Source organism: Schistocerca nitens, chromosome 4 (assembly GCF_023898315.1).
Source record: "Schistocerca nitens isolate TAMUIC-IGC-003100 chromosome 4, iqSchNite1.1, whole genome shotgun sequence".
In the NCBI taxonomy this organism is placed as follows: domain Eukaryota; kingdom Metazoa; phylum Arthropoda; class Insecta; order Orthoptera; family Acrididae; genus Schistocerca; species Schistocerca nitens.
In genome coordinates this window covers 346,723,947-346,732,547 of record NC_064617.1, presented here as the reverse complement: position 1 = coordinate 346,732,547, position 8,601 = coordinate 346,723,947, and the positions used below count along the sequence as shown (strand labels likewise).

At 36.9% G+C, this 8,601-nt stretch overlaps 1 pseudogene; it reads left to right on the top strand.

Annotated features, from left to right (window-relative positions):
* The first annotated feature begins 652 nt into the window (after positions 1 to 652).
* LOC126254133 (5S ribosomal RNA) lies at positions 653 to 770 on the top strand (annotated as a pseudogene).
* Positions 771 to 8,601: the final 7,831 nt, after the last annotated feature.

Here is an 8,601-nt window from a genome sequence, read left to right as displayed (position 1 = left end):
ATCAGGTTTGTTGTTGAATACACGCAAGGCGATGTATTTTTGTGGGCGACCGAGGTAGCTGAGCCTTATGCCACATATTTAAAATTTGAATGGGCATTTCTTGACAAATACTGGTCAGAAGCTGTACAGGACGGACTTAGGCGAGAGGTTTTTAACCCCACCCCTTTTAACAGCAAATATGGCAGCTTGCCACGGTATTTTTAGAAGTATCACAATAAAACACGTCATTGGACGAATCCTATTTCTTATGTGGATGTTTTAAAAGTCGTTTACCGTCACACATTCGTGAATAATTAATTACTACACCTGAGCACGACACAGAATATTTTCTATCCATTTTAGATTCAATCGACCTAATATATGAGGAGAAAGTAATCACAAATAGGGCGACAGACAGCCAAACACCACAATAACATAACTCGAATGGCCAATACAAAAAGACAGATGCGAACATACAGCAAGGCTGGTACACACAACTACAGGGATACATTAACAGTGGTAATGTATACAGGAATGGAAAAAGCAAGAACAACAGATTTAAACAAAACTTTCTGCATAACAGGAACCATTACCATCCACAAGCTAATTTCAATCCCTCCTCTCAAAACTATGCACCATGCCTAAATAAAAACAGTCAGCTGCACCAATGGCAGGCAATGGCCTTGCCGCAGTGGATACACCGGTTCCCGTCAGATCACCGAAGTTAAGCGCTGTCGGGCGTGGCTGGCACTTGGATGGGTGACCATCCGGGCCGCCATGTGCTGTTGCCATTTTTCAGGGTGCACTCAGCCTCGTGATGCCAATTGAGGAGCTACTCGACCGAATAGTAGCGGCTCCGGTCAAAGAAAACCATCATAACGACCGGGAGAGCGGCGTGCTGACCACATGCCCCTCCTATCCGCATTTTCAGCTGAGGATGACACAGCGGTTGGATGGTCCTGATGGGCCACTTGTGGCCTGAAGACGGAGTGAGTGCACCAATGGCAGGCGCGTGGCAACAACAATAACATGCCGCATGCCGTACCGCAGCCAACCTTTGTGCAACAATATCACAATACGTCAACGTTTCACAACAGCCATATGAACACTCGAGAAAGTATGTCGTGAGCTGATAATGATTCAAACTGGAGAAACAGTCACACAGTACAACTGACAGAAATTGTTCCGTGCACAGAAGTAGATCAGACTACAGCGCAGGAAAACGCAAATTGGTCGTAGTTGAGCCCCATATTATAGACCTTAGAAGCGATGGGGGAAAATCAGATTTTAAAACATGTTTCGTACGATTCGATGAGCAAGGAGAACCAGAATCGCCGAAAAATACACTAGAAGAACAAGTACAAGCAGTAATCAGGAAAGTAAAAAGTTTTATTATGTACATTTTTTAATGAAATATTTATAGACTTAAGTAATTTTCTCGTTTTGTAAGCAAAGACAAATTTTTCACTAGAAGGAAGTGTAAAAAGACAGCTTCAAGTGAAGCGATATGCAAACTGGAGTAATGTACGACAGCTGAGCGTGCTCAACAATGCATGCTTATTTCAGTACTAGGGAAGAGACATTAACCTTGTGCAAGTGCAACAATCTAACTCACAGCGCAACCAAATGAAATACGAAGCTACACTAGTATCAAACTCAATTTCAAAATAAATAATAATACATAACAACTATAGTCACTATCAGGGAATGAAAGAATATAATATTATATCAACATGTGAAGTTGCATCAATACTAATATATATACATTGTAACTAGAATTAAAAGAAATCATTACAATGAAACGCACAGAACGTGTTAGCTAACAAAAGATAAGATACCGTAGGAAATGTCACAGTAACTTTCTTTGGAGGGTAAATGAATAAAAAGAATAAAAATGCAAGTGAATATATATACAAACAAATAAGAATGAAATATGAAAAACGCCTGCGAACGAATGTGATGACCCAGTATATGAGTTGCCTATGAGCTACGAAACCCAATTAGTTTTTAAGTTAGTTATAAGTTTTTCTTTTATATATTGCAGCGACCAGTGCATCGACACTGCACAGAAGAAGAGATTTACGATGAATATGAAAGGTACCAAATGAAAAAACGGGTCGCATCTCAAAGAAATAGATGATTTTGTTGTTAGTAGGTCTATGTGTATATTTGTGTCATCAAGCAAATGTAGAATAAGAATATACATCGCTGCAGTGCAACTACAAAACATTTACCCATATCTACTGACTACAATGTGCACATAAACACGGAGGCATGTGACTTCAAATAAAACTAATCAATTCATATCACGTCACATGTGAATATAAACAATGGTATTTCCACGTAATTGTAAAGAGATAGGCATGACGTAATGCAAAAACTTCTGTGTTCTGAACATGAAGCTACACATAAACAAATATAAGAAACGTTATGGTGTATAGTAACTGAGTCGTTAATATGTTTCGGTTCCATGTAAAAGGGGTTCCTCGACAAGTGAGTTAAGAAAGGATGAACAGCATTTCCTTAGTAATCCATAAACTCGAAGCCCGTAGAATAGTATTCCTCATTCCCTCCCCAAAGCAGAAGGCGGCACCAAAGCGTATTTAAGCCAACAACACGTAATGTAGAATCCTGATGTAAATGTTTTTCTCTGTTTCTCCCTAGGAAAATATTGAACTCTCATAACTGATGTATACACGACTCGAAAATAAAATGTGGATGCATTAAACGCATACATTGTTTCACAATGTAATGAAATGTAAATAAGTTATTTGTATTTATGTACAAAGGAATTTTTGTTTGAAGTTATCAAACAAACTATATTAACAAGTAACTGTAATTAATGAAGGAATTTTGTAATGTTTTAGTATTTAAGAATTTTCTATGTTTTATACAAATAATGGGTGGAGTGACTGCCTTAGATATAAGCCATTGTAATATGCATTGTTGTGTTAAAATTTTTATGTGAACTGTAAGTGTCTATCGAACCATATGTAAAAGATGAACTTGAAAAATTAGCAAAAAGGGAGAAAACCTTATGGACTAAAACGATTCTCACGACAAAGTGAACGACGAAATATATAGTGGTATCCAAACACGTGTGTAATAGTGCAACAAATCAATTCTCGTAATGTTATGCTACGCACCATCTGATATACTAGTCAGCAAACTACAATTGTGCAAGCATCACTTACCTTTACATCGGGTATTGATGTGCAGTATTCACCCCACTGAAAATGTGAATACGACGGAGAAGATGTATTCCTGGGCTGTATCAAAGGTGAATTATCTGCTATAGCTTCGATTCTTGAAGAGTAAACACACATGCACCGCACTCACAAGGGAAAACCACGCCACAGCAAATTATTCGATGGATAGTACGGTACTCAGTGTGAAAATGACACTAAAAGCGTGAGTGGAAGCGCTAACGACCATACACAATTATATGTGGAACATTAAAGTCTGTTACACAGCCATCAAATATATTTCCTGCGCATGTGCAGAGACTGGCAATGTTGCCAAAAAGACAAGTATCCGCTCTTGCAGTGCTCTCATGTAAACACTTAATGAATAATCTTTCCATATGTAAGTTATGTATTTCCTGTAAGATAATGTGTAAGCAGGACAAGCTGACATCTGCAATCCAATATACAAAGAAAAATATGCTGACCAATAAACGTCATTGTACCCCTTTCAGCAAAATTTAAATTTAGGCTGTATGAGTGTGTACAAACCATATGCACTTTCACTGCATATCACCTCATCGTGTGGGGGCAATTGTATAGGTACATAAGGAAAAGTCCCAACAAACTACGACAAAAATTTAAAACCAATGGTAATAATAATTTGCGCGATAGCTGTAAGTGTTGGAAAAGACATATTTTGCTACAGCGGAAGGTGAATGATAAATGATGGAAACTCCATTCAATTTTTTTGTCAATTGTTTAGAAGTCTTTGTCTTTAGTTCTCGTGGGGAGAAGACGTATACCTGTGAGAAGTGTGTAGTAGACATTGTGTTACCTGAATGATAATTTTTGTGAAAGTATGAAGTGTGAGAGTCCTTTTTAGTGCAAAACCACGAAAGTTTTCTTTTCTTCCATCCATTATGCTAATGTGATGTTACTGTAGCTGCCTGCATCTGAAGAGGAAGTCCAATAAAAATCAATATTGTATTCATGGTCAAAAATGAGAAGTAATCATGATGGAAGGAGATGCATATAACCAATTCCGTAAATCTCAATGGCGTAAATCAAGCAAAATCGACGTAAGTTTACGCCACCACTGACTCACAATTCACAAGATTTGTAAATTAAGACTTTGTCATTAATTCACTTAATAATAATAAGAAGAACATTTATTACACAGTACCAAGCCCTCTTTGCTGTCCAGGTAAAAGCATACATTGGCCAAATACATCATGTTATATCACCTATTGTACTTTGAGGCTCAGTTGAATTCTTTCAGCCATTTTCTTGGATCCTGATCAGAGTCTCCAGAATCTTCGATATAGAGCTGGTTTGTTGCTGTTTTAGATTCCATTGGATCCTGAATATACAGATCTTGGGAACAATGTATTCCATGTACTCCAGTCCCTGTTAAAGTAGGTAATAGCTTCTAGCTTCCCTAATTGTAGCCACAGTGATGTAGATGTTTTGAATTACTCAGCGTCTCCACCAAATAATTCACCCAAGTCCAAATACAAAGGCAAGACAGTCTATTAAGTAGGCTACAATGCTTGGCGAAGAAAGCACACTTACTACAAACACTAATGTACACGGGAAACAGAGCTGATTTCATGGACAGAGTGTATGAATCTTTATACAAATATCGAATATTCCAGTATATAAAAGCAGTAAAAAATTGCAGGTGTTTCATTGTATCTCTTCCAAACATCGCAAAGCAAAAAATAGATTAGGTTTCCAATACCTGAACAGAACTGACACCTGCATTGTGTATAAGTAAGTACATAAATAACTGATGAAGGAGTTTTCATTAAATAATCTTTTATTATGTGGATATATCAGTTCTATTGCCTTGAAAAACTATGGTTGTTTATGTCGTTATTATTTGTTAAGTAAGGAAAAATAAACATGGCAAAGAAGGTTAACTGGCTCTATCTATTCACTTATAAATTGTTTGATGTGTTTGTATGTATAGATAGGGTGTTCATGGATTCCCATAACAAACTTCTAGGACTTGCAGAGGGGAGTAGTACATCACATTTTGAATAGGAAACCATATTCGAAAATGTTATGCAAAGGCGCTACAGAGAGTCAAAGTCATAGGCGCCAGCACCTGTTAATGTGTGTATATACAGGGTGATTCTATGATGAAATTACAAGTTTCAAGAATGATGGAGAAGGATAAACGTACCAATCAGATGTAAGGGTCCATTCAGAAACGATCGAGTCGAAATTTATAAGCTTAAATTGTTGTGATACCTCTGACAGTGGGGCATATGTACTGGTACAGCTGTTCTAATAATTTACAATACCTGAACAGAGCTGATGCATACACTGCGTATAAATAAGAACATAAATAACTGATGAAGCAATTTTAATTAAATAATCTTTTGTTACATGAAAATGTCAGCTGCATTGATGGGGAAAACTACAGTTGTTAATGACATTATTATTTCTTAAGCAGTGTAAAATAAACACGGGAGTGAAGGTTATCAGGCTTTATGTATTCACTTATAAATATTGTTTGATGTGTTTGTGTATATGTATAGGGTGTTCAGAATTCCCATTACAAACTTCTAGTATCTGTAGAGGGGAGAGTACATGATGTTTTGAATAGGAACAAATATACAGAAACGTCGTTCAATGACGCTTCAGATTCAGTCATAGGCGCCAGCATCTATAAATGGGCATATATACAGGGTGATTCTGTGATGATATTACAACTTTCAAGAGTGACGGAGAAGGAGAAATGTATCAACTTGAGTTAAGGGTCCTTGGTTCACATTGTTGTGATATTGGCTTATATTTTGATATATGAAATATCATATGGTGGACGGTAAGGGATAATTTTCTATCAATTAGTACGATTTAATTCAGATACAATTAGAGAGACTTAGAAGAGGTTCTAAATATACTATTCTCCACAGAGGATCATGATGAAACTACCACTGATGAATTTAATGACTGCCAAGAATTTGAATTTGTGCTTGTTCCACCACATGATGACGAGGGCAGTGATAGAGATGACACAGCTAGTGATTCAGAAGGACAACCCACCACTGTTGCTGATTTAGGGAAAAAGGTTCTGGGGCACACTGCAGAGGTAAGAGTAGTAAAAAGTGACGGCCTTATTGAAGATGCTACATCTTTATCCAATCAGCAGCAAAATCCTTGCTGTTCCAAATCACAATCAGATCCCAAGTTAGGAAAAAAAGACACTGGATAGAAGAAAAATTAGACTCTTCACAAAAATTTGAGTTATCTCGTGATCCTACACCTGATATAACAGAACATCTCCGCATATCAAATTCGACTCTGGTTGACCTTTTTCGTACAGTTTTTGATGCTTTGGTTGAGATTTTGATGAGACAGACGGTAAAATATGCTGCTCAAAAGGGACACAACATACAAATAAGTCATGATGACATTTACAAATACATTGCTATTTTACTTTTATCTGGGTATTGTAAGGTCATGCATAGACGTATGTACTGGGAGACCCAACCTGACACAAACAATGCCCTTTTTTTAATTCTATTTCCAGAAATTCTTTTGACAAAATTCACAGATTCTTCCATGTCAATGATAATGACAGCATTGAAAAAGAAGATAAAGTTCGTCCACTAATTTCACATCGAAATAAGAAATTTCAAGAGGCTCTAGGGTCAAATTTCTCCTTGGATGAGGCCCTGGAGCCTTATTATGGCCACCACTTGATGAAACAGTTTATAAGGGGCAAGCCAATTCGCTATAGTTTCAAATGGTGGTGTTTAGCTACATCTACTGGATATCTCATCAAATTTGAGCCATATGTTGGGGCAAGTCAAAGAGATCCCCAGAAGACACTGGGGCAGTCTGTTGTTGAAACACTTTGTGTGGGCTACATCCCTACTTGAATCTCTCTCTTCACATGGAATCAAATGTATAGGAACCCTGAGAAATGACCGCTTGGAGAAGGCACCTATGCCAGATATAAGGAAAGGCACTCAGAGGTACTATTCGTGTGTTACGTGATGAAGAAAATTCTATCAATCTGGTAAGATGGAATGACAATAGTCAAGTGGCTTTGGGGACAAATTTACAGGACGTAGGTGTATTAGGTGAGAGTACATGCATCAGGTGGAATAGAGAATCAAGAAAGAAGGTTTCCATATCGCAGCATTTCCTTGTGCAGGAATATAATCGGCATATGGGAGGTGTAGACCTTTTTGACAATATACGAAGTTTATACCGCATTCGAATAAGATCAAAGAAATGGTACTGGCCATTGATCAGTTCTGCCTGAAGGGGCTATTGTGAATATGTGGATCTTATACAGCAACTAAAGAACAGTATGAGCCTATTGGAATTTACCAGATGTATAGTACTTTCAATCCTGACCTCGCCCAACATTGAAAAGAAAAGATTTGATAATACTGGACATATGATTGACGAGCACAGCACACAAAGATGTGGACAGTGTGGTAAATGCATAAAATTCCATTGTGTAAAATGCAATGTAGGACTCCATCTGAAACGGTGTTTCATTTTGTATCACCAGTGCTAGGAAGACAGTTTCTGATAAACCATCATTTTTGTCATGCATTTCTATTATAGCAATGTAATTCACATAATACATTAAAGTTACATGTTTGTTCAACTATTTGTTTTTCCATGTATCCTTAACATATGAATAAATAATGTATATTTAAAATATAAATAATAATAATAATATTAGTAATAATAATACAGTTTAAAAAATCTGAGCACTACTTTTTCTTTATTTATGCAGTTATTGAATGACAATTATGAAAAATTCAACATTTTAAGTGTGATAAAAATCTGGAAAGAATCCTGTCCCGCACTGCCCACCGTATGATATATGATACGTTAAAAAAAGTATAAATTTCAGGCCACAATAACAAATTAACATTCAGAATATAATTATTAACCCATATAGATGGTGGATATGAACATTTATCAAAATCTAAAAAAAAAAATTGTTTCGGGATATAATGGGTTAACCTTAGTTTTAGAATAGTGCAATAAACGCGTTGTACATACTCAGAACAATGCCCGACCAAAGAATAAATTCGCAACAACTTAGCTGGAGATATCTGGCTGATTAGTGAGCTTAAGTTTTCAAGGTGGCAGGAATAGTGACAGATTCATACAGCGATGACGAAATTTCGGCTGAATGTTCATGAGAATGAAGAAGCAGAAGGAAATGAGATTTTCCCATTCCCAAATGCATATTTCGCTTATGAAAGGAAGCCATACTCCGTCTTTTAACTTGTACTTGAGGGTTGTCCACCAACGCTGTGTTACTAGTTTTTAGTTTTTGGAACTAATATTCGGCGTACAGGATACAACTCTATCTTGTTAGAACCACAATGTGAAACTTTACTATTCAGTGAGGATTATTTTGCACGGCGTGTGGACTGTTCTTGATGGAATACGC